Source organism: Giraffa tippelskirchi, chromosome X, assembly GCF_054371585.1.
Source record: "Giraffa tippelskirchi isolate mGirTip1 chromosome X, T2T-mGirTip1v1.2.pri, whole genome shotgun sequence".
Lineage (NCBI taxonomy): Eukaryota > Metazoa > Chordata > Mammalia > Artiodactyla > Giraffidae > Giraffa > Giraffa tippelskirchi.
In genome coordinates, this window is record NC_137289.1 from 29209087 (window position 1) to 29236752 (window position 27666).

At 42.0% G+C, this 27666-nt stretch overlaps 1 protein-coding gene across 2 annotated transcripts in view; it reads right to left on the minus strand.

Annotated features, from left to right (window-relative positions):
• GRIA3 (glutamate ionotropic receptor AMPA type subunit 3) overlaps positions 1-27666 on the minus strand; it is a 294601-nt gene that overhangs the window by 112536 nt on the left and 154399 nt on the right. The window lies entirely within an intron of this gene.

Here is a 27666-nt window from a genome sequence, read left to right on the forward strand (position 1 = left end):
TTTCAGGTTAATCGAGGTTGCTTTGGCTTATTGAAAACTTTTCTAGCAGAAGTGATGTGAGGGGAAAAAAAAAAAAACTTTCCTAAAACGCATGCCTGCCTTTTCCTACCTTAATATGAAAGACTTGTGAACATCTGTACCTCTTTTGGTGTTGACTGTGATACCCTAGGCTGTGGGGGAGGGGATTTTCCTCTAGGGGACATCTGGTGATGCCTGGAGACATTTGGGTTGTCCTGTCTGGGAGGGGTGACAGTGCACAGGGCAGCCCCCACAACAAAGAATTATCCAGCCTGAAGTGTCAGTAGTGCTGAGGCTGAGAAACCGTGCCTTAAGGTCATCACTGTTAGCCTAATTTTCATGAGAAACACTGTATTAACACCAAGTTTTACAGTTCACACAGTGCATTTTTATTATCTGAAAACATATAAGTGGATTGAACACTTTCCAACTAAATGTATCAGTTGGCAGTTGGAAGTTTTTGACAAAATACCTGACATAAGCTTATTTCCTCATGGTTAAGTACAGGAAAAATTCTGGTTAATTAAGGATTTTATAAAATGTCATTTTATTGAGGACTGACTATGTGCAGAGTAGTATACGGGAGTGGGAACAGGGCAGGGGATAAAATAGAGGTTAAAGATACTACCAGAGGCAGAACCAGGTTTTACAGAAGCTTGAAGCTAATTTTACTTTATGAGCCCTCTTCTAGAAAAATAACACAAAAGTATGAATATCATATTTGGAACCTGTGCAAATAAGGGGCCATTAAACTTCATCATACATTCCTCTATGGACACAGCTGTCAAGGGTCTAAGAACAACTGGAGAAAACAACAACATTGTATACATCTCAAACCAGAACTATATATAAAGGGCCATGATGATAATATTAAAACCAGCTACCCTTAACTGAGTGCCTAGTATATGTCAGGCACTATGCTAGGTGCTGTATTCCCTGGAACAGTTTAACAGCTTAAGTACCATTGGTTTCATTTTGCAGATGAGGAATCTCAACCAAAGAGAATTTATGTAATTTATCCAAGGCCGCATAGCTAAGAAATACTAAAGCTCGACTTAGGATGTAGGTCTCTGTACCTCCAGAAACCACTCTTGGCAGTACATTACATGGTTTCTTAATATGTGCTAAATGTCAAATGTCAATAATGACTTTAGGTTCTTGGAGAAGAGGATGAAGAGATGTCCACAGTCTGCTGGGAGGGATAGAGGAATGGAAACACATATGTAAATAGCATGCTTATTTCCAGTCATTTCAAGTCCAGAGAGGGAGAGAGCTGATTTCAATTAATTTAAAATATGAGCCACATATCTAACTGATTGTTTATGGAGGGAATGAAAGGTTAATGATTGTCTTGAGGAGGTGATTTCTCACACCACCATGACATAAAATGAGCTGTTAGGTATCTGCTGGGATGTATTCTTCAGTGTCCGCTGGCAAAAAACATCCTTCCTGGTGACATCTGTTAACTTTTGATGGCAAGTTGGGGCCATACATTTGTTGAATTTTTAATTCCCTGACAACCCTCAACACAATAAAATCGGGAGGTTTGAGTTCTGTTAGAAAAATGAGTCAGATTCCTAAGACATCTGACAGAGCTTGGAGAGAAATAAAGAAGTGAGCCTAAAGGAAACAGAGTAAGTCTGTCTCGCCAGACGCAGGTTTTAGTCTCCTTTGGAGAATCAGGAAGACGAGAGGGAGCCATAGAAAACATAAGTATTATTAGATGAGCCCCCTCAAAGAGAACCCAGGTGCCCAACCTTGTCACGTACTCAGCTTGATTATAGGCAAATCACTTAACTTTCTCCAGCCTCCATCACCTTATCTGTAATCTTGGACCATGAGCCTGGCCTTTCCTATCTCAGCAGTGTTGTCGGGATCAAACTGAATAACATCTGCAAAAGGGTTTGGGACGTGCATCATGTAATGATGTGGGGTTAGATAACTGTGGAGAGGGGTCATTTACTAAGATATTGTTTCTCAGTTACAGAAAAATCTGAAGCTATTAGAATACCCACTTTAACCCAAGCCCAGATGGTCTGTGTCAAACAAACTCACTTATTTGAACGTAGCTCTCTCACAGTACTACCCTTTTGAAATTAAGCTTAAACTGGAAGAGATGGGAAAGTTATCTAAAGATAGGAACCTTTAGGTGTCACAGAAACTTAAAGGCTGTAATTATTTCTTCATCTTTACTTTCAGTGCCTTCTTCACTCTTATTTAACTTACAATTCCTACCAATCTTGGTTTTCCAGTTCACAGTAAATGAAAAGCTACAAATTGAACGAGGTGTCTATGGAGAGAGGGGAGTGATGTTAGAATGAGGTACATTGGCAGCAGAGGAAGTGACAGACTGACTTAAAGAGGAAGAAGGAGTCTGGAAAAAAAATATAGACGACATTGTACTACAGTATAATCATGGATGTTCATCCTGAGTGCCTGAGTCATCAGGGTATAGCTTGTTGTGTTCAGTAATTTCTGCTGAAAAACCTGGGGAAATTAGAATACATTTTAGGGAAAGTTTCCATCAGAAATGCTCAAATTCCCAATACCTAGGAGAATACATTTCAATTATCTCGAAATCTTACTTACATAGGACAGCAACGATCCTACGAATGTGAGCTAAGTGAGGCCTCACTGCCAAAAGTGTCATGGTTTGCTCTTGGTCTTTCCTTTTTTTGAATTTTTGGTGTAGGGCTTGTGGGAAGAAGGGTGGGATGGAAGGCTTGTGCGTAATACTGTGCACAAGTGAACTAGTTAATGACAGCAGTTCTTGTTCAGTTAGTCTTAAATCTTTCTTCTTTCCATCTGCTACAAATGAACAAGGCATAAATTGTGCCTTCAGTTCTTTAATGACTCTGGTAACCAATAGAATATTCAACTTTGCTTTTATAGCAATTATAATCGCTCTTCCTGAATTAGTTTCAGAACTTCAAGTATAAAAGCCATTTTACAGTCTACTGTGAAATCTCAGGAGGAAATACCCAGTTCCCAAATCCATGTTGTGTATTCGCTGTGCCTTTCTAAGATTTGTTGGAAAAGATGGATGGCTTGATGTGATGGCAGATGATCAATGCAAGAAGGGAACAAGTGTGAAATGTAGATAAAATTCGTTGTTTTAAGGAGATTTATTTTTATGCCCACAAATAGGACCTGAAAGAAAAAAGTGCCACAATCCTCATTCAGTGAGACTTAGACAATAGTTTCATTCACAGAAGAAAAAGCTCTTATATATGAACTCACTGAACCGTGCATGTAGCAGAGCATTAAATTATTTGTTAATGAAGTCAGTGAATCATAGTCGACCCACTGTGGGGAGACGTCCCCTTGTTGATACCCTCATCCACTTCTCTGTGAAATTGGGGGCTGAGTATTATTGAGCAGCTAAAAATAATTCAGAAAATATTGAGTTGGTTTTCTAGAGGCCCTTTCTTTTCCAATTTAATGCTTAATCTGCATTATTTTAGAAATTTGAAGTTAAATTGCTCCATAAGACTACTTGAGAGAGGCCCACAGACCCTTTGGGAGCAAAAGCATCTGTTTTTCTGTGCTCACATTAAAAAAAATGTATGTGTAGAAAAGTGTCTATGTTTTTTCCCCTTAGATCCATCTGGTATGCAGATTAGGTTATTTGCAGACCTAAGTATCTCCATGTTTGGATTTTCTACATCAGTGCCAAAAAAGGATCTATGTATAAAGATTGATCTTGCTTTGAGTATAGAACATGCCTTGCTGTTCACCTTAATCTGTTTCTCTTTGATTTAGGTACCCTGAGAATGTTTGGAGGGCTGGGGAGAGAGATGAAGCAGGTTTCTGGTGTTAATTCACCAGATTTACCCATTGTATAGATATTTTCTCTTTAAGAAAAACTATTAGACCACGTGTGTGTGTGTGTGTGTGTGTGTTCAAAGAGAAGACTTTTTTTTCAGTCGCCCTCCCTTTTCTGCTTCCTCAATTATAAGAATATACTGCTATCCTGTGGCAACCTATCTAATTTCAGCAGATTGAGATTAGAAAAATAATTCTAAAGGAATTAACTTCTGATATATGTAGCAGAAATCAGCCTCAGAATATGCCAGACTTCCCAGAAGAAATCTTCCATCAGATATGATAAAAGCCATTCATTTTCTTGAATGAAAACCCCAAGCTACTAAATTGCTTTAGTCTTAGTAAACATATATCAGAAGTCAGTTTCTTTAGAATTATTTTTCTAATAATCTCAATCTGCACACACTGAATGTCAGGGCTTCATTTTGTAGGCATCTGACTTGAATAAATGTGCTGGATTAGTGAAGCAGAGAAGAGTCGGTCACCCATACCAGAGTCAGTCCAGTGGCGATGGGGAGGGTGCAGATGGAAAAAGAAAGGCTAAAGCTTTTCATAAAGAAGGAAAATGGAGGATAACCAAGAAATCTCATCAGCGCATATACTGTCTACAGGGAAAGCTTATACAGAGAGCAGGCAATTGAATAGGGCATCCAATAAAATGCTAGGATGTGGGGATTAGAGGGCAAAGATTTCACCCAAGAACATGTCTTTGGGAAGTTTCACTTCCCAGACTTCAATATTACATTCACTGTGACTGAATAGAATATGCAGAAGATTTAAACAGCGGGAGAGGCAAAGGGAACATACAAATAAGAGGCAATAAATGGCCACAACAGGAGCAACAGATCATTCTTGCCTGGAGGACTAAGAGACCATTTCAACACATGTTGATCTTGGTGAGAACGCCTCATTGTATTAACCCTAAAACATTATTTCTCAAATTTCATATCCTCAGAAATTTCCTTAACAATTTGTGATCTATCCACATACCACAATACTATCATTTTCTTGATATTTATCTCTATTGCTGCTTGTTTACTTAAATTTAGCAGTGTCCAAAGCAATAATATCCATGAAACTACATACAAGAAAATAAATACAATTGTGTGAAAACAAAATCTATTCATCCAGATGTCACTGCAAATCCTCTGGTGTACCATCAGGAGTAGTGGTGAATATTACCTTAATGCAGCTGTGCCTTTAGGGAAGAGAATACAGACCATGTCTTCCTGTCCAGACAAAGCAAGTTTTATTTGCCTTATGGTTCAAATCTTAAGAGTATCCCCATCTACTTTCAAAAGGTCATGAGTCTTGTAAGGGAGCAAGATGATGGGCAGTTTGGGAGGTAGCAGATAATGCCCAAGACTGCGTACAAATGTGGAAACTTACAAAGGCTTTCCTAAGGCAATTTACTTGTGCTGCCCCACCTAGGAAGCCCAGCAGCTTTGATCAGCTAGAGTTCTTGGTCATAGGGCGAATGATAAATACTTAAAACATCTGACTTTTCCATCAGCCTAACTTCCAGTAAAATGATGCATTTCCAAATATTGTGTCTTTTCTTAAAATATCTCATCTAGAAGACCTTTCACAGCACCCTATTTCTATTTGCAATACTCTAGGCTTTTTTCCCAGGAGGTGAGGTATGGGTGATTTTAACTAGTATTCAACCTAGAATAATACAGCAAGAAAGAACGTTAGTTTCTCTTCAACATAGCTATATGGCTGACTTTTGTAGTCTCTGCATTTTGTAGCAGCTATCTCCCTAAATCACTGATAACTTATTTTAAACAATACATTTTATATAGCAGTGTCCTTTATGCATTCTTTTATGAAATTTACTGTCAACTATTTTATGTTCACACTTACAACAACTTTTGTTTTAATATTTACAACTTTATGCTAAATATCAAGTTGTATCTTTTTTCTTTTCTCTGTAGGTGTTGTAAAATTGGACCCAAAGCCCTATAATCTTGAATCTCAAGGCCTACTTGAAGGACTGTACAGGTGGTAAGTAGAAGGCTTGGCAGTGACACTGGATTCATTACTTGGATTTAAGAAAAAAGGAAAGGCATCATCTGGCATAAGTCTGAGTAGTCACCCCAACATGTGTTTTTTTAACCAGCCACAACCACTTGGATATGGGCGGGATATTGCAGGACTTCCTTCACTGGCCCAGGACCCACACTTTCCCATCTGTAGATATGTATCAGGATCAAGAATTCCAGTATCTCACCTGAAATGATGCCTTATAGAGTTGAAACTTGCAAGAGTCTCAAACTCTTCAGAGATGTGATCTGAATCACCCTGAAAGCTTACAAGAAGTGTTTGTTAAAGATGATGTTCTAGAAAGAGCTGTGAACCTTGAAGTCAGGTGGTTCTGGATTCAAATCCTACCATTTACTTATTAGCTCCATTACATTGTGCAAAAGCCAAACCATGGAGGGTTGGGTAGAGTTTTAGACACCCAGGTTCATCCCAGGATGTTGAGGCCTTTAAGCTGGGAGGGGAGACGAAGAAACATGGGGTGTGGAGAGTGAGATGTTCTCCTTCAAACTCCCTGATTTTGCCTCTGTGAATGCATTTGCTGTCTGTGCAATGCTTCCAACATTTGACACCCTACTCTGGGAAATCTTCTGATTGCTGAAGGAAGCAAGTAAACATGTCATCATTTTCAAATAAAAGAAAATGTATCTCAGAAACCCAGTGTGCTTCCTGGGCCTTTGGTTTTCAGGATAGTTCCTTACTTGGCAAGTTTCTCTCTTTTCTGGGAGCTGTGTCGTTTAAGTTTATCTCAATTTGAAAATGGATGACAAATGATAGAAGCTTAGTTTCTGGGCTGTAAAACACAGAATTCTCCTAATTCGCAAATGTGTGGTTTGGGCTTTCACTTTCGCTATTTGAATTTCCATTCTCGTCCTCATCTGATAGCTCATGCACTTTTGTGATCACACTGATACAATAAACTATTGGTAGCTTGAAGTCAGCCATGGTGGAAATATTTATTGGTCTGGCCAAAAGTTAGTTTGAGTTTTTGTTAGATGGTATGGAAAAGCCCAAATGAATTTTTGGGGGTAATCCAATACATCACAGAAATTAGCCAACACTACAAATTAGGACCCCCCCCCACCTTGAAAGTCAGTTTACCTGCATACCACTGGACTCAGAAGTACCCAGTGGATGGAAAGACTGCTTCTCTGAACCACATTTCATTCATTCCTTCTTTCAGTGAACATTTGGTGAAGGCCTGCTCTGTACCAATCCTGGGGCCAGACACTGGGGAGGCAGAGGTCACCAGGACCTGGTGCCTAGCCTGGAGGATCCCACCATTAGAGTCGGAAAGATTGCCAAGTTAAGAGACAACTATAACCCATCAGGAGAACTGTGAGAACAGAAATATGTACAGCATACTGAGAATGATTAACTCATAACCTGCTAGAGATAGAAAGGCCTTTGTCTCCAACTAAAGAATTTTTTTCCTGTGGTTTTTATAAGTGGGAGCCTGACAAACAGGTGACTTAAAGAGAATGCTATTTTGAAAACAGAGATGTATTTCAGAGGGCTATTTCTCTTGATTTCAGGAGAGTCTTGCTGTTTTACAGTGCTTACACACTAGAGGGAAGATTTTTATTTGGACCAGCTATAGGCATTTGTTGTAGTGGTAAGCCAGGGTTGGCTCCATAAGAAATTGTGACTGATACGGTTCATTGGAAAAGCTAAGTTAGAAGGGGCATAAGTGGTTATATAGTAAAGAAAAGGTGATCTGCTAAGGGCAGTGCATCCCAGCTTTGCCAAGTCCAAGCTGTGAAACATTAGGCAAGTTACTTGACCTCTCAGTTTCAGTTTTCCAGCTGTAAAACAGGGAACATAATAGTTGAGAGGCCGTGAAGTAGGGTGGTCAAGAGTATAGGCTAGACTACCTGGGTTTAGGTCCCTACTTTGCCCTTTAATAGCTATGTGACTTTGGGCAGTTAACTTAAACTCTCTGATTCAATGAACTTGTCTGTAAAATGGGTCTATCATTAGTACCTACCTCACAGAATTGCAGTGAGGAATAAATGAAATGCTGTATCAATGTCTACAGCTCCTAACACAGTGCCCAATGCTTATCCTACCTATCTTAGTTACGTGTTCCCTTCCTTATTCCTATTGCGATGTTTCCCCTATCCTTCTCTGTGACAATCACATCTATCCTTCAAGGCACATCTCATATGCAGCCTCCTCCATGAAGCCTTCCCTGATTTTATGTCCTCACTCTTAAAATGGAGAGATATAGTTTCCTGCTGCTGTGGGGTGAGGGATTTGGAGAGACATCAGAACTTGGTGTGGAGGGGTATCGAGGGCACTGGTCTGGATAGCTCTGGGTTGGAGGTCCAGGGAAGGAGCTGAGGTTTGCACTTAGAGCAGAGGGGTGAATTGAACTGGGGGTAAACCAACAGCAAAGTAACTCACACTGCCACCTGCCACTGTCCTGCCTCCAACATTAATCAGGACCATGAATTCAGACCACACAGAAAGTGTGTCTTGGAAGAAGATGTGTGTGGGAAAGCAGGGGATGGTTCTGCCCACAGACAAAGAAGCACAGGCCATCACCTAATTTTTCATGTGTAGGCATCACAGTGTTTCTACCACAGAAGAGAATGGGGATGGGGGGGCAGTGAGAGGGGTGAGAACAGAAATTTGGCACGATCAGTAAGATGGATGTCTACAGCATTACTCAGGGGTCTCGGATCACCCCACTCTGACAGTAACAACTGGACTTGGCCAATCTATGCTTCATTTCAGGAGCAAGGAGGCATGGCTATTCCAGGCTTTCTCACTTGAATCACAGAGGCTGTGGCAGTAGAGAGAACACTAAGGAACACGATCCACCTTCCTTGGTGGCTCAACCTTGGGGTGGCATGGATCACCTGGGGTGTCTGTGAAGACGCAAGTACCCGGGCACCGCTCTTCAGAGAGTCTGATTCACAGAGTCTGGTTTAGGACCCCGGAGTCTGCGATTCAACACACAGTTGACTGTGATGCACACCGAACTTGAAGAACTAGCTATCCAGATGATAATAAATGCGCTTTGAAAAACTAAAAGCAGGATCGTCCATGATTGAGTCTCATGAAAAGGAGTAAGAAGGGAGATATTGAACTTATGGGGTGCACCCTTGGCAAACTGCCCTGGGAAGCCCTGGGCAGGCAGGGGCCAGCCCAAGGACACCTGCGCAGACTCCTGGGGAAGGTGCCAAAGGAGGAATTTCTGGGTAGACCCTGAGACAGAGATTAGAGGACCAGTGGTTTCATTGGGGATTGATTCCAAGATGCACTCGTAGTGGGGTGAGGACATGAGATAGCAAAGGGGAAGAAGCCAGCACAGGTGCACGGATGAGCAGGGGGGTCTGAGCACCTCTGGGAGTGGTCTGCTGCTCACCCATCTGAAGGGCCAGGAAGTTGAAGTCTGTGTCTCTCAGTTCCCACTCACCACTGGCTGGTAGCTTCTGCCAGGAGGATTAATTCCTCCCCAACACATCTGATTTATCTGACTTCAAGTGAGAACAGCACATGCTGACAATAGGATGCTGTTGGCATGGATGAAAAAGGCTAGTGCCCAATAAGGGGGGTGGGGAGCACCAACAGTATCTGCTATAACTGCAATGACCTTATGTCACACTCTTTTATCTACATATTGCTTTGATTTGCATCACTGCAATTGATAAAAATAACGAGGTAGGTAGTAAAGTGTGATGGTGGTGGGAGTGGCCTATGGAATCAGACTGACCTAGAACACCAGTTTCTCCTCATTGTAGCTGAGTGACCTTGGACAAGTCATTTCCCTCACTGAGCCTCACTTCCCACATATGTAAAGTAGGGCTCATAATGACACCTATTGCATTATGGTTATTGTAAGGCATACGTGCAGAATTCCCAGCAGAGGGCTCGAGATATAACGGGGCTGAAGCGATATTACTTCCCTTTATGCCTCCATCTCTGTTTTTTGTAAAGTAATTTAATTTATTTTTTGGCCACACTGTGCAGCATGTGGGATCTTACTTCCCCAACAGGGCAGGGATCAAATCCAGGCCCCCTGCATTGGAAGCATGGAGTTTTGACCATTGGGCCACCTGGAAGCCCCTACCCCTCTCTCTTTACACAACTTGTACCCCCATTGCATGGCACCAACGTGGTACTTAATGTTTCTAACATGGAAGGCTTAAGTACACCCTGGAGAAAAGTCCACATTGCTCATGAAGCAGTAGATCGAAGGTGCCATTTAAAATAATACAAAATCTAGAAAAGTCAAGGGGATGGGCAGTGACCAAGTTCAGATGCTGGAAGGCTTTCCCCCTGGAGAGGAAGGTATCTTTTAGACTAGATGTTGAATGATGTGGGGAATTGTTTTTGGCAGAGAGAAGGGAAGGAGGATCCCGGGTGGGGAGGTGCCCTGGACAAGGTCTGGTGGTGGAATACGACAGAAGACAAACATAAGCTAACATTTATTGAGCACTTACTGTGTACAAGGCACTGTGGAAAGTGATTTTTTTTTAACATGTTTTATCTCATCAAATCCCCACCACAACCTTGCAAGTTAGGCACTATTATTAATTTCGTCTTCCATGTTAGGAAACTGAAGCACAAAGAACTGTTGGCTGATTTGCCTGAGGCCTCACAGGCAGAAAATGATGAAGCCTGGAGTCGAAATCAGATGTGTCTGACTCCAAGCCCAGTCACTAAGTGTGAGCAGCCATAATAATAATTACTAATCATAAGAGCTATCGTGGTTTCTGTGGAATGATCAGCTCCCACTATGGATTCAATTCAATAAAGACTGAGCACCTCCTGTTATTATATATTATTACCTAAGTGAGGAGCAGTTATAGCCTGAATCTTTGGAAATTCTCCTTTATTGTGGGGCACCCTGGGAATTTTCCTTTGGTTTCCCCTAATTATTTCTTAAAGCCGTGGGCTTGGTTCATATGATTATGACTCCAATTTTCGATTCCCTATCAGCATATGACACGAGTTGTCATTGTTTAATCACAGGCTGCACTTGTGATGAATGTTGGATAATCTGAACAAAAGCACAGGAAAACTAATTAGAAGGAACCAGAGGCAAGAGGCTCACAGCCTTGAACAAGAGACTGTGTGAAGGTTTCTAGGACTCAGTCCCTGAAGCTCTGACAATGCATTTTGATCCTTGTCTGAATGCAAATGAACGACTCCATCACATCATAGGCAGTTTGTCACAGTGCAGGTTATTTAGCTGGTTAATCAAAAGTCTGAGTGAGCTGGTGCCTATCTGCACTGGGCTCTGAAGATAACCAAACCTGTGTTCTGACCAGGCAAGTTAATTTAAAATAAGTGACCTCAATCTGGTAATGGCTGCAGGTTCAAATTCAAGAATCGCTATAATTAGTCCCAGATGGATCTTAATTGTTCTTTCAGGAAACAGAGTGATGAAGGGGGAAAGAGAAATGCCCAAGCCCAAAGTAAAGGTTATTTGCCATATCTTTCCAAAAGCAAGAGAGCTGACTGGGGCAGGACATAGTTAAGATGGTATAGCAAGACTTCCATGGCTGCTGTCCAAATGTGTCCTTCTAGACATAGAGTGGGCATAGCTCTTTTGGAAACAAGGAGAATTTAGTGCTCTTACCTATGTGATCTCAGGCGGGTTATTTAACCTTCTTATGTCCGTTTCTCATCTATGTAATGGAGAAAACACTGTGAATGCTACCAACCTCAGAGGATCGAAGGAGATGCTGTGCAAAACTGCTTTGAAAAAAAAATATGTAAAGCTCTACAAGGCGGTATTTATTCTTGCTTTAATCCAGGAAAGTTTCCTAATCAGAATTATGGTTTTAGAGTATATGGCTATGCTAGGCGTGTTCCTCTTTTTACATTTTCCTTCTACTCTGCCATAAACCAAGTACCTTCTGAACTACACCCCTCGAGAGGTGAGAGGATGACAGTTGGCAGAATGTTCAGCACCATATCTGTGTGATGGTACGTGATGTTCTAATTTCTTAGGAGGTGCGCTTGCAGAGCTGAAAGGGATTTCGGCTTTGTGAGCTTTGGAAAGAAATCATAGTGCACAGTTAGCGTTTTGCACTACAAAATCAGACCCATCTCCACTCATGTTAATATAAATCTTTGACTTGAAATTATGTGCTGGCACAGCACTGCAGTACCACGAGGTTAGTGTAAGCCACAGTGAGAGTGGGATGGATTTAACTTCTCATTTTTTATGTGAATGCTTGGTTTCCTTTCACTGTTCTGATATGTTCTAATTACCTATCTCTTCCCAAGCTCTGGCAGCCAAGAGTAATAAGAATTTGTACAATGAAAAAAATAAGTGAAAGACACATAACCCAGTACAAAACCCTGGAAGACCAAGAACTTGACCATTTGGGGATGCACAAATGACTGTTTTTGAAGCTGCTTTTTTGGTCCAGATTCCACTTTTTAAAGGGAATTTTACTGTGATGCCCATTCGAGTCCCCCTTAATGGAATATAAGCATCTAAGACAGAGATTTACAACCTATGCCGACTGACAGTAATCACAACTATTTATCCTTTAAGCCTAACCAAAACTCATTAAAGGAGCTTGCTTTTAAATCAGAATCTGCGTTCTGCCTTGTTAGATGAGCCAGCACATAATGGAGTCGTGTCTCCCAGAACTACATTGCTATCAAAGGGCTGTGCCTTTTGCTGAAAAGAACTTGAGGTCATAAGGAACAAATAAACAAAAAGCCCTGGCTCCACATTAGCCTTCATCCCTGGGAAACATGCATCCATGGTACGGAGTGGCAGAGAGTACGGCTTTGCAAGGATTTTGCAAAGGTTTAAGCCATAGGCTGAGCATTCACTGCTACACATCTCCCTGGGGAGTTTGCGTGGTGTACCATAAGCAAAAGCCACAGTACGCAGTGCACCGAGGACTGGGAATTATCCTCTAAGTGATAAATGCCAGGACTACCTTCCCCCCACCCCAAAAAATGTCAAGAAGCTATTTATTTAACTCAACAAATATTTATTGAGCACTTACTAGGTTCCAAACTGTTTTAGGTGCTTGGGATATGGTAGTGAACAACACAAAGCACCCTACCCTCAGGAAGCCTGTATTCTACTTTGCTTGTCTGGTGATCATTCCCACTTGTAAATTTCTACATGGTTTCTACCTCTCATCTTTCCCTCAGACTACAATTATTTACCCAAACTAGGCACGTGTCCTCTCGTCCCAATTAGACTCAATGTACTTGAGGGCAGGGCCCCAGTTTAAACTAATTAGTGTGTATATCATTCAACACAGTGCCCTGTATGCAGGTGTTCAGTCAGTGTTTTTGGATGATGAGAAAAAAGAGGACTCCAAATACAAGGAAAAAAAGATGAGACTTTATATTGACTTCAAATGTCATCTTTCTGGTGTAGTATGTTTTCTTATGAATGGACTCTTAACCTAAACATTAATTCCAGGTAGTTGGGTGGGAAGTGGGATGGGGGTGAGAAGGCAGGTGGCCTTTTCAAGGGAGTCCATATATAGATCTCTGTTTGGTCCCTGTATTGGCGTAGTCTTGGGTGGTATGGCGCAAGGAAGATGGACACTGGAATCAGATCTGGGTTTAAATCTTTTCTCTTTCACTCACTGCTTGTGTGGCTGCTATATGTATTAGTCTCTCTCTCAGCACCTCAGTTTCTTCATCATAAAATGATGGGGTCATTTAATCCCTAAGCAGAACCTTCTCATTTCAGATATCATGCTACTCTATTTCCTGGTGGAAAAATTCTGTTTCTTGAGGATCAAAAAGTCGTGATGAAAGATAGAGTCGTGTTCTGGCCAATATAGTCTGTGATCTTATTGTTATCAAGTTTCAACCATTCTGCTTTACAACATCTGAGTTACTCTCCGTTTCCTAATTGGCACTGCTTATTAGCATTCACTCTGACAAGGGAGCTTGTCATATCTATGCAAATACAAATTTCCACCCCCTTTCACCAAACCAGGTGAACTCTTGGCCCCTGAAGACTCAGTTCAACAAGTTATCAGGAACAAGCTGTCCGGGTCTCTAAGTCAGACATGTTTCTTGTGCATTCCCATTAGGATCTTGTTCCTTTCTGTCACTGCAGTTAGACCATGATCATCTGTCTACCTGTTTCTCTATGAACTCATGAGCTCCTTGGAGGCTAGAACCACATTTTCTTTAACTTGTTACTTTAAACTTGTTACTAGTTTTTCTCTGGGAGGACAGACCCAGGCAGCACACATAGGAATGTCTTGCTTTCAAGGACAGCTTGAAACCATATCTTTACATTTCAGCAGTTCTACTGGAAAGGATTGTGCATAAGAGCCTTCTGTTTCCTTTTCTTATGCAGCTAAGAAGATAAAACCATTCACTTGTTTCTGCCACTTTAAATATTATTCTTATTTATGTAGATTCTATGAAGAGAACACTTGAATAATGGGTTCTTTCCAGTTTCCACAAAGAACCGAGTCTGAACTAGTCCTCTGTATGCAAAAAAAAACCAAAAACAAACAAAAAAAAACTTTGTTCAATGTGTTGGGTTCTGTTGCAATGAGATCGCAAACAAAACCATCCCCATCTTCCTCTGGAGTACAGTAAAGGGAAATTCATCTCCATCTGACAACTTTTCAGCTAAGCTCCCTGAGCAAAGCCAATAGTATGGAACTCATGAAAACAGTTTGAAGACTGAACGGCTTTCTCTATATTTGGAGAAACAATACCATTTTCTCTTGGCTCATAAATCCTCCAGTTCCTGGACCATTATGAACATGGCTCTTTTTCTTTAAAAAATATAGTTTGATGGCAAGATTATCACACATGCATTCTTGATGTGAGTTAAGAAAGTGAGGAGAATGAGTTGTAGGTCACCGAGTGGTAGGGACCACTAGAAAGTGGCTAGGCGTTCATGTGTATTGTCTCTTGGGGTGTTGAGATCTGTGACTGTAGTTAGTTAAGCAAGGGGTGTGGTGGGAGCTGCAGTGGACAGAATCATGGGAGAAGAATACTACTGGGGAAGTTGTCTTGGGCAAAATATTGCCTCCCACTTAGTCTTGGGCTTCCCTTGTGGCTCAGATGGTAAAGAATCTGCCTGAAAAGCAGGAGATCTGGGTTCGATCCTCGGGTTGGGAAGATCTCCCAGAGAAGGGAATGGCTACCCGCTCCAGTATTCTGGCCTGGAGAATTCCATGGACAAAGGAGCCTGGTGGGCTACCATCCATTGCGTCACAAAGAGTCACAACTGAGCGACTAACACTTTCACTTAGTTTCAATATTTCACAATTAGTGCTCTATCTTCAACAGGTTGAGTGTGAGAAGCAGCCCATAACTCTTCCAGGGAGGAGCCCTGGACAACACTACCCTCCCCTAATGAAAGCCAATGCCTGAGGCTTCGGAGATGGGTCTGCTGCCCCCTGTTTAGAGCTAACGGCTCTGTTGGGAGATGCACTTTACTGCCACTCCTTGAAGCTCTCTCTGAGCAGCTTGGTGGTGGTTGCCATGGACACCAAGTAGCAAACAGGCTAGGGTCAGAGTTTGAAGGATTGTGCTGTGCTTGAGTGGGTGAGACTGAAATTAAGTTAATGTGTGTACAAATAAGGTGCGTTTCTTTCCTTCACGACTTTGAGAAAATGGCGACAAAGCAGTCTGTCAAGCAACAATTGATTTTATATTGGCCAGGGAAGAGGGAGGAGAAGCAATTTATTGAGTAGGAGGTTCTCCAGTTAAGTACAGGTAGTAGTTTGAAATAAGGTCAAGAGAAGTGAAAAGGGCTCTCAGAGCTGTTGAAGAGATAGTAATGATGAAAAGGCACTTAAGAATGGCCATTAAGAAGCTTTCTATAGTACCTTCTTAGAGGGCCTAGTCCCTTGCTTCAGGGTCTCTGGATCCTCATTTCTTAATCTAAGACCCAACATTACTGAGATTTCACTGCATCTGATTCTGCCCTCTTATTTACCTCTACAAGTGTGTGTGTGTGTATCTTTTAGATAACAGTTTTTCAAATAAGTTCACCCAGTCTTCCATTTTCTGTGTCCCCATTCTTTTTTTTTTTTTTGATGTGGACCATTTTAAAAGTCTTTATTGAATTTGTTACCACATTGCTGTTGTTATATGTTTTGGGTTTTTGCCCAGGAAGCATGTGGGATCTTAGCTTCCTGACCAGGAATTGAACTCGCATGCCCTGCATTGGAAGGTGAAGCCTTAACCACTGGACCACCAGGGAAGTCCCCTGTGTCCCCATTCTTAAGATTGGTGGGCACACTTCCTGCCATTGCTGAGCTCTGAAAGAGACAGTACCCTTCCTGCCCTGTCCTCAATAATGATACAGTTATAAGGAGAGCCAAAATTTCCACTGTTGGAACAACTGACAGCATGGAAACAAGTTAAAGCACATAAATTTGAACTCAGCACTCTTGTTGATGACCAGTTAACCCCACTATGGCAGGACCACAAAACCATAATCAAAGTACTTGCCACTCTCTTGGTAGTGCTCACATATCCAAATCTTTAAGATGATTGTAATAAAGTAACAGCACACCATCAAAGACAAATATGAAGACTCCGAATATCTGGGGACCATGTCCTAACCACCAAACTCTTGTGTGACTTCACCATGTCAGTCTCCCTCTCCTGGGACCTGCCTCAGATTATAGAAGGAGCTTAAATGCTCTGAGTTCTTAGACTCAGTGACCACATATTCCTTTCTTTATTCATTTCCTCCTCCTCTTTGAAATGAGGTACAGTGACTCTAATTATAATGCTTGTGGACTTGCCTTTGCTGGGGAATCTTAGAATACCTTAGAGAAATTGTCTGATTCATCTTAACATTATTCTGGTAAGGCAGGGGTGGAGTTTTCTATTTTATGGCTAAGTAGATGAAAGGTGAGGTGACTGTGTAAGGTCACCCAGGGATCTTGAGACAGAACTCAGCCAGTTTTCTGGTCTTTGACTTATAAGAAGAAGGTATTTGTCAATTGCTGTTCTTTTTCAGAGTAGGGTGTTGGTGCTACATGTATATCTGGGAAGCTGCTTGGTAGTTATATATAATTTTTAAAAGGTTGGAGAGAGAATAGTGGTGTCTGGCTACTAATCTCTTCCACTTTAGCTCTACCTCTAGTGCTTGTCTGGGTGCTAAGTCACCTCAGTCGTGTCCAACTCTTTGCCACCCTATGGACTGTAGCCCATCAGGCTCCTCCATCCATGGAATTCTCCAGGCAAGAATACTGGAGTGGGTAGCCATTCCTTTCTCCAGGGGAATATTCACAACCCAGGGATCAAACCCACAGTTCTTATGTCTCCTGCATTGGCAGGTAGATGCTTTACCCTTAGTGCCACGTGGGAAGCCTCTGTAGTGACATGACACTAACTGTCACCAGTATCCCCAATCTCTGGCCTGGGCCCATTGAGTCGTGCCCCTTACTTGTCGATTTGTTATAACTTTTGGATAGAGACAAATTCAACCCTGTTGAATCTGGATAGAGGCAAGCTGCCCCAACAGGAGTGGGATGAAATTGACTGAGAGGGCCAGGTGGGTGGTTGCCAACAGTGGCATCAGACTGATCACAGGCTCTTTCCCACACTCAGTCTCATTAAAGTCCAGACCTTGGCATGGATCAGTCAATGGCCTTTGCCCTTCAGTGTCAGGGCAGTGAAGAACTTGAGTCTGTACATTTTATTTATAGTTACTTATTTTGCATTGGCTTTGTGTCTCTCTTATAAGGGAGTCTTGGGGTCTAAATTATTTAAAATAAAAAGGTCCTGTGGCAATGTGAGTGTGAACCATAAGTAACATTTTTAAAATATTTTTTTTTATTGTGGTAAAAGTCACATAATATAAAACATACTATCTTCACCATCTTTGTACAGTGCATTTGCACTAAGTACATTTGCACTGCTGTGCAACTCTCACCATTATCCATCTCTCCAAATTTCCACCTTCCTAAACTGAAATTCTGCCCACATTAAATGCTAACTCCCCATTCCCCTTCCCCACCCCACCCCCCGCCCCTGGCATCTACCAATGTGCTTTCTGACTCTATGAATTTGATGATTCTAGGTATCTGCTATAATTGGAATCAGTATCTCTCTGCACCTAATGTATAACAATAAGTAGCTTTTGTGTTGCTGTTGTAAACTGTGGTTCTTGCAGCCCTTATGAACCTGTTTGTTACAGTGTCTGTTAGAATCTAGGACAAGACTCCTGTAATCATGAAGCTGTGTGATGAACCTTCTAATTGCTATAGTTTGGTTGCTTTTAATCTGGGAAATTTTCCTAATAAATCTGGATAATGATTCTAAAAGAAATTCATTAATGTTTACAAGCCAGTAATTGGCAATGGCACCCCACTCCAGTACTCTTGCCTGGAAAATCCCATGGACAGAGGAGCCTTGTAGGCTGCAGTCCATGGGGTCGCTAGGAGTCGGACACGACTGAGCGACTTCGCGACTTCACTTTTACTTTTTACTTTTCACTTTCATGCATTGGAGAAGGAAATGGCAACCCACTCCAGTATTCTTGCCTGGAGAATCCCGGGGACGGGGGAGCCTGGTGAGCTACCGTTTATGGGGTCGCACAGAGTCGGACACGACTGAAGCGACTTAGCAGCAATTGTAACCCCTAGGAGCTTTTCAACCCCTCAGTGTCCGCAAAGGCTTAGCTGGGACATTCACAGCATCAGCTGTACAAAGGAACAGATGTCAGGGTGCTTTCCTCCCGTGCCAACTGAAAACATATTCAATGCCTGTAGAGGGATAAAATAGTTATCTGTGGCTAATGTTTCCTTTTTTCTATTTTTTAAAGGATGGATCTGAGGTCTCACTTGATTTAAGTGATGTAGTTAACTCAAAGGAGGCTATTTGTATTTTATTTTCCCATTTGAACTGGTTCATATTTTTATAATTTTAGAATAAGGTACCAGCCTTGATCCTAAAATGTTGGTGTTAATGGGTGGGAGAGAAAGTTTTTTGATGTAATAAGTCTTTACTGCAACCTATTGTACTTTTCTCTGGGCAAAGGGCATCTGAGCAGCAGTAACATTAGAGGGATATAATAGGTTTGTGATGAACCAACAGACCTCAGTTAATCAAAACCCAACTGCGAGAAATTCTTAATTAATAGGAATTTTCCCCAGGCATTTTCCAGATACTATAAGGACCGATGAGATATTTATATATATATATGGATGTGGCAAAACTTTGTTCAACCCGAAACTCTTATTAATGGGGACATTTGTTCTGTATTCTAAGGACAGAGGTAAATGATAAGCTTCCAGGCTATGTCCTGACCTTGGGACGTATCATCTCTATCTCTCCCTTCATCTGTGTCTCCAAGTCTAAGCAAAGCTCACTGATGTTGAGGCTTGCAAGATTCTCAGTCAGCAAAGAAACTCTCAGTGATGGTCACTAGCCTGGAAAAGCAGGAAAGTTGACTCACACATTTTGAGATACTTACCATACTCTGCCTTCCAGAATGCTTGCATTGCCTTATCACCCCTACTACTGCAGCATGCAAGACATGTCCTTTCCCCTCCCAACACATCTAGCACTCTGTGTGGTCAAAGGGGTCAGACCCAATCAACAGTTCTTGAATTGAATTTCCTACCTGGTTTTTCACAGTGCTGGGAATCACAGCCTGTTGAAATGGGGAAGGGACCATCATATTCAGTACATTCATTTTCCAGTTTAGGAAATAGAGGCACAGAGCAATAAGGTGACTTTTTGAAATCAGAAAGCTAGGTCTCCTACCTCAAGGCTTTTGTACTCTGCTTTAGAAAAAACTCTAGGATGTTTCCAGTCATCCCAAGGACTCTCTCATGAGGTTCCTTAATGAAAATTAATTTGAATTTGTGTTTATTTTTTTTAAGTAAAACCTCCAAGCTTCATAGGAAAGAATCAAGTAAATAATGAAGTATCACAATGTTTAAAAATGGGGGAGGGGGAGGGAACTGTTGGTTGAACACGAGGATTTCCTTTGTGAAACCAAATCTTCTATCATCTGAAATAAACAAGAGTCTTGCTGTTTCGAAGTAATGATCTTGAATGAGTTTTTTCTCTTTATTTTCCCAGAGGGAATTTGCTTCTAAATATTCACAAAGCCAGTCTAGCCAGTCTAATGTGAGGTATGACCAGAGAATCAGATCATCTTTTTTAAGAAGCCAAAGATTAAAATCTCTAAATATAGAATACTGAGGTCTGCTACTAACTCTTAGGATAAATATCTTTGCATTTGGGGGAACAAGTTCATTTAAGGCTGCCAGTGAGTATTAAAATCACCTAATGCGGTGAAGGTTTTTACTGCAAGTACAGAATCCGACTCACTTAGGGTCTGGAAAACAGTAGTCTGGACTTCAGAGAAACAACATGGGCAGTGAGAATCTTTAAGAAATCCAACCGGAGGCTTTGCTTTTGGGACACTGTTCTGCAATTTTGGAGTGCATTTTTGAAGTATTTATTTATTTGGCTGCACTGGGTCTTAGTGCATCCTTAGGCATGCAGGATCTTTAGTGGTGGCGTGTGGGATCTAGTTCCCTGATCAGGCTTTGAACCCAGGCCCCCTGCATTGGGAGCACAGAGTCTTAGCCACTGGATTATGGGGTGTATTTTTGCTTCAAAATATGTATTAGGGTAGTCTAGGATATGTTAAGGAGAAGGCAATGGCAGCCCACTCCAGTACTCTTGCCTGGAAAATCCCATGGACAGAGGAGCCTGGTAGGCTGCAGTCCATGGGGTCACTACGAGTCGGACACGACTGAGCGACTTCACTTTCACTTTTCACTTTCATGCATCAGAGGAGGAAATGGCAACCCACTCCAGTGTTCTTGCCTGGAGAATCCCAGGGACGGGGGAGCCTGGTGGGCTGCCGTCTATGGGGTCGCACAGAGTCGGACGTGACTGAAGCGACTTAGCAGCAGCAGCAGCAGGATATGTTAAATAACAGCATTAAATCACCACATCATTAGGGTAAGAAACAGAGACCAGGGGACACCATGATTGGTGAGGTAATAAAAAAGGTCCCTGAAGAGGATGAATGAGGCAGCCAATTTACAGTGAGAAACCTGGAATGGTTGGAGGTAGGGAAGGAAAGGGTTCATCTACTAAGAGATGAAGGAAAGCCAGTGGGTGTGCTTGGCTACATATTCATCTATGTCTGGAAGCGTGCCCATTAGGAGATTGGGGAGCAGGAAGGCAAAGAGGAATGGGAAGTCTTTTTTCACATATGAGCCTTAACATGTGCCTGGGAGAAGAAGATGGACAGGCATGGGTCTTATATACACTTTGAACTTTGTTGTTGTGGTTCAGTTACTAAGTCATGTCCGACTCTTTGTGACCCCATGAACTGCAGCACGCCGGGCTTCCCTGTCCTTCACTATCTCCCAGAGTTTGCTCAAACTTATGTTCATTGAGTTGGTGATGTAAACCAACTATCTCATCTTCTGTTGCCTTCAATCTTTCCCAGCATCAGGGTCTTTTCCAATGAGTCAGCTCTTTGCATCAGGTGGCCAAAGCATTGGAGCTTCAGCATCAGTCCTTCCAGTGAATATTCAGGGTTGATTTCCTTTAGGATTGACTGGTTTGATCTCCTTGCTGCCCAAGGGACTCTCAACAGTCTTCTCCAGGACCACAATTCAAAAGCATCAATTCTTTGGTGCTCAGCCTTGGTCCAATTCTCACATGACTACTGGAAAAACCATAGCTTTGACTAGATGGACCTTTGTCAGCAAAGTGATGTCTCTGCTTTTTAATACACTGTCTAGGTTTGTCATAGCTTTTCTTCCAAGGAGTAAGCATCTTTTAATTTCATGGCTGTAGTCATGGGATTTTGAAGCCCAAGAAAATAAAATCTGCCACTGTTTCTACTTTTTCCCCATCTATTAGCCATGAAGGGATAGAACCAGATGCCATGATCTTAGTTTTCTGAATGTTGAGTTTTAAGCCAGGTTGTTCACTCTCCTCTTCAACCCTCATCAAGAGGTTCTTTAATTTCTCTTTGCTTTTTGCCATTAGAGTGATATCATCTGCGTATCTGAGGTTGTTAATATTTCTCCATGCAGCCTTGATTCTAGTTTGTGATTCATCCAGCCCAGCATTTCTTTGACCTTATATTTTATTAAATTATATTAATTAATTGATTTATATATTTTGGCTTCACTGGGTCTTAGTTGTGACACTTGGGATCTTTAGTTGCGGCATGTGGGATCTAGTTCCCTGACCAGGGATCAAACCCAGGCCCCCTGCACTGGGAGCATGGAGTCAGGTACTGGACCTCCAGTGGAGTCCCTGACATTACATTTTATGATTAGTTTACTCATATACGAAAACAAGCTGTAGGCTTTTTTAATTCCTTTAATTCTACAGCCCGTATGTACCTAGCATATACTATATTATTTTACCTTTGTTGAAATGTTGCTCTCTAACTTGACCCACATTGCTAGGAGCTATTACAAATTTTAAAAAGGAAAGAATGAAAGAGAACTTTTGTTTCTGCCAACAGTACCTAGTATAGTACTCTGAATATAAGCACTTTTGTGATGTTAATCTCAGAACAGTTGACTGGCCCTTGTCTGAAAAATTTTCCTTGTAAATTGTAATAACTATTCTAGAGGTCTGACACCTTTGCCTTTCTTCTTTTTTGTGATCTGTCTCTTGATTATGCAGTGATTTCTTAGGTAGCTAAGCAATTTGGTCCACTCCAAGAGGTCCTATTCTATGTGTCATCTTGTTTGTCTATCATGAAGATATGGCCTCAGATTGCCCTTTGAAATCCAAGTAACTAACACCTGCCAAATCCCTTATCTATTTTTGTCTTTTGAAGATTCTGAAAGACTTCTCATTCATTCCACCTATAGACACATACTGGCAAATAAATGACACCTTGCTTTGGTTCAAGGGGTCTCCAGTGTAGTTGTTTTCTCTCCTATTTGGTACTCAGCCAAGCATATAATGTGAATGTCATGGAGAAGACAGACCTGCATGTGAAGTATAGAACCACCACTATGTGGTCGTGGAAGAATGTTTAAGTGTCAGCTTCTAACCATGCCTCTGAAAGCAGGTCTCCTGAAGTACTTTGGAATGCTGAGTACAGAGAATCTTTCTTAGACAACCTCTAGTGTTGAAAAGGATCTGATCAGACATAGGGTGAGTTGTGGCAGTGGGCATGGAAAGGAGAAGGAAAAATTGGAGTAACTTCTCTATTGCTGCCCCATCACACCTATAATTTATCCTAACTGTGTCCTCTGACCTTCTTCTTCTTCTTCTTCTTTTTTTTTTTTTTTTTACTTTGGATAGGGTAAAAAGGAGTATCTATGGGATAAAGCAAAAAATGCAAGATTATTGGGAAGATTCTCTGGAGTACTTGTATCCACTTCTGAGAGATAGCAGTGGGATAAAAATCTTACCAAAAGAATGATGGGAGCATCACTGTATCCCAGTTCTACTGGATACTTGATTAACTTTCCATAGTGTTTCAGCTAGTCAGGAAGAGATTCCATTAGTGTGCAAAATCTTCCTCCTCAACCCTGCCTCACCAGGCAAATATCACCATAGGTGATTGGAAGAGCTGCATTTGCAGTGTATGAGCCTAGCATATTCGCAAAAACCTACACTCCAGGAGTAAACTGGGCATTTTGACAGGTGCATTTATGTTTTTAGGCCATGAGAGAGAGAGGAACAGGCTCACCCCTAATTTTTTGAGGGCACATAGCAAGAGTACAAATGGAGGACTGCATACCACACAGCTAAATGTTACAAAGTTGGAAAGCAAGATATGCCTTGGCTTGGTCTGTGTATCCACCTGTCGACCTAAATAAAGAGATAACTGGACATAAGCTCAAGCTACCAGCAATTGAGTTCATTTGGAAACAGAAGAGAAATTGCAGTTCAAGAAATGCAAACTACAGGGGAGTCTGTGGAAGGTTTGGCGTGGGCTGCATTTATGAGAAAGGAACAACACAAAGCGGGGGACACCCAACCAGAGCACAAGTTCTAAGTTCACTGGCTTGTGGATGGTAGGAGATTCTTGGCAGATATTCATTGTTGGGAGATAAAGCTCAGCGTTCTGTAAATTAGGTGCTTATAGGAAATCAGTCTCTCAGTTCTTGAGTTTCATTTCCCTGAGGGCACACACATGAGAGTCTCCATTTCACATACAGTATATCCCCTACACATGAGCTTTCAAAGATGTGAGTGTGTGTTCTTACATCCAACCATATAAGTCAGGTCGCCGGTCTGGCACACATTGTCATGTGCATGTATCCTCTGCAAGTGGCTAAGCGTCTGTGTGCTTTACTGCACAGTACTGTATAGAGTGCACTAGTACAGTACCTTTATTTCAAGCCCAGGGTATCCTAAAGCAAGCATAAAAGCAGTGGTGATGTAGCTGCTACTACTGTACTTTTCAAGGTAAAAGTAAAGCGGAGGTCGCTCAGTCCTGTCTGACTCTTTGTGACCCCATGGACTGTAGCCCACCAGGTTCCTCTGTCCATGGAATTCTCCAGGCAAGTATACTGGAATGGGTTGCCATGTCCTCCTCCAGGGCATCTTCCCGACCCAGGAGTTGAACCTGTGTCTCCTGCATTGCAGGCAGATTCTTTAGCATCTGAGCTAAGGTATTGTAGTATAAGGTTAAAAATGTTTTCTTTATTTTTTGTGTTTATTTTTTATATATTATTTGTGTGAAAAGTATTATGAACCTATTACAGGACAGTACTATATAAGCCGATTGTGTTAGTTGGGTACCTAAGCTAACTCTGTTGGACTCATGAACAAACTGGACTTATGAATGTGCTCTCAGATTGGAACTTGTTCATATGTAGGGGATTTGCTATACCCTGTTGAGGCAGGTATCTCTAATTTCTTCACGAGATCTCTAGTCTTTCCCATTCTGTTGTTTTCCTCTATTTCCTAACAGAAGCAGAAGATGTTAAGAAAAGGTGGCAAGAATACAAAGAAGAATTGTACAAAAAAGTTCTTCACGACCCAGACAGTCATGATGGTGTGATCACTCACCTAGAGCCAGATATCCTGGAATGTGAAGTCAAGTGGGCTTTAGGAAGCATCACTACGAACAAAGCTAGTGGAGGTGATAGAATTCCAGTTGAGCTATTTCAATCCTGAAAAATGATGCTGTGAAAGTGCTGCAACTCAATATGCCAGCAAATTTGGAAAACACAGCAGTGGCCACAGGACTGGAAAAGGTCAATTTTCATTCCAATCCCAAAGAAAGGCAATGCCAAAGAATGCTCAGACTACCGCACAGTTGCACGCATCTCACACGCTAGTAAAGTAATGCTTAAAATTTTCCAAGCCAGGCTTCAGCAATACATGAACTATGAACTTCCAGATGATCAAGCTGGTTTTAGAAAAGGCAGAGGAACCAGAGATCAAATTGCCAACATCCGCTGGATCATCGAAAAAGCAAGAGAGTTCCAGAAAAACATCTATTTCTGCCTTACTGACGATGCCAAAGCCTTTGACTGTGTGGATCACAATAAACTGTGAAAATTCTTAAAGAGATGGGAATACCAGACCACCTGACCTGCCTCCTGAGAAACCTGTATGCAGGTCAGGAAGCAACAGTTAGAACTGGACGTGGAACAACAGACTGGTTCCAAATAGGAAAAGGAGTACGTCAAGGCTGTATATTGTCATCCTGCTTATTCAACTTAGATGCAGAGTACATCATGAGAAACGCTGGGCTGGAGGAAGCACAAGCTGGAATCAAGATTGCTGGGAGAAATATCTAACCTCAGATATGCAGATGACATCACTCTTATGGCAGAAAGTGAAGAGGAACTAAAAAGCCTCTTGATGAAAGTGAGAGAGGAGAGTGAAAAAGTTGGCTTAAAGCTCAACATTCAGAAAACTAAGATCATGGCATCTGGTCCCATCACTTCATGGGAAATGGATGGGGAAACAGTGGAAACAGTATCAGACTTTATTTTTTGGGGCTCCAAAATCACTGCAGATGGTGATTGCAGCCATGAAATTAAAAGGCGCTTACTCCTTGGAAGGAAAGTAGATAGCATATTAAAAAAGCAGAGACATTACTTTGCCAACAAAGGTCCATCTAGTCAAGGCTATGGTTTTTCCAGGAATCGTGTATGGATGTGAGAGTTGGACTGTGAAGAAAGCTGAGCATGGAAGAATTGATGCTTTTGAACTTTGGTGTTGGAGAAGACTCTTGAGAGTCCCTTGGACTGCAAGGAGATCCAACCAGTCCATCCTAAAGGAGATCAGTCCTGGGTGTTCATTGGAAGGACTGATGTTGAAGCTGAAACTCCAATACTTTGGCCACCTGATGCGAAGAGTTGACTCATTGGAAGAGACCCTGATGCTGGGAAGGACTGGGGGCAGGAGGAGAAGGGGACGACAGAGGATGAGATGGCTGGATGGCATCACCGACTCAATGGACATGGGTTTGGGTAAACTCCGGGAGTTAGTGATGGACAGGGAGGCCTGGCGTGCTGCAATTCATGGGGTCGCAAAGGGTTGAACACGACTGAGTGACTGAACTGAACTGTTGGGGCAGGGTAGGGTGAGGTGGGGTGGAAGCTGAGCCCAGGGCTCAGAATTCCTGGGTGGAGACTGGATCTACCTGAAACTGGGATGAGGTGGAAGAAACCAAGGAGAGCAAGCTCCTCACCCCACAAAGCTTACTTTTGTGACTTGAGGTTCCTGCACAATTTTCCATGTCTTTCAAAATGACATCATTCAAGTAGAATACAGTGAGAGAGTGCAGATATCTGGAAAAACTGTCTGCTAAACCCCTTCATTTAGAGTGACTTGGGGAGGCCACTTTTAAACAAAATTAGCCATTTTTCTCTGGTTTCCTACATCATGAGTTGCCATTTTCTTCTTCATTGCCCCTGCCCTTGACCCCATATACCTTTGTGCTCTGCTGTGGACAGCCCTGTTCGCCTTATGTGTCCTTTTCCTTTTTCCTCATGATGTTCAACCAGTTATTAACCTTTCAAAAACTCTCAATAGCAAAAAGAAAAAAAAAGTCTTTCTGTTTCAGTGTTTATGATATGCTGCTGCTGCTGCTGCTAAGTCGCTTCAGTCGTGTCCGACTCTGTGTGACCCCATAGACGGCAGCCCACCAGGCTCCTCCGTCCCCGGGATTCTCCAGGCAAGAACACTGGACTGGGTTGCCATTTCCTTCTCCAATGCATGAAAGGGAAAAGTGAAAGTGAAGTCGCTCAGTTGTGTCCGACTCTTAGCGACCACATGGACTGTAGCCTACCAGGCTCCTCCATCCATGGGATTTTCCAGGCAAGAGTACTGGAGTGGGGTGCCATTGCCTTCTCTGGTTTATGAAATGAGGAATCCTCTAAAGCATGGTGCCCAAGGCCATAGTCCTTCTCACCTGAGTTTAAGGATGATATTGGGTGCTCAAGTCTAGGGACCCAGAAAGGCTGAGCACCAACCCCAGATACTTATCCTGTGGGTGTTTATGCTTTCCTAGAACTAGTCTTAGTTTATGCTTTGGTTTCCAGGAGTTAATGGAAGGAAGGCAAGCTGTACCTTCCAGGCATTGGCAGTTACATTCATGTGATTCCCTTGTAAGGAAGAAGGAAATGGGCACCCCCTAGGGCAGTTGTTGATAAAATAATGAAGACCGTGATTCTTGATCTGAGAATGAATGCCTGCAGATGGAAATTCTAGGTGTACTTACATACCACTCTGAGAATGTACCCCTCACAATTTATTCTACTCTTGTGGAGCCCATTGCATAGTTAGATTGCTTTGGTGCCACAAATAAATGAACCTGTTCATCATAAATGAATTCATCACCAAAGGCTAGGTTTAAGGAGCATATTGTCACTT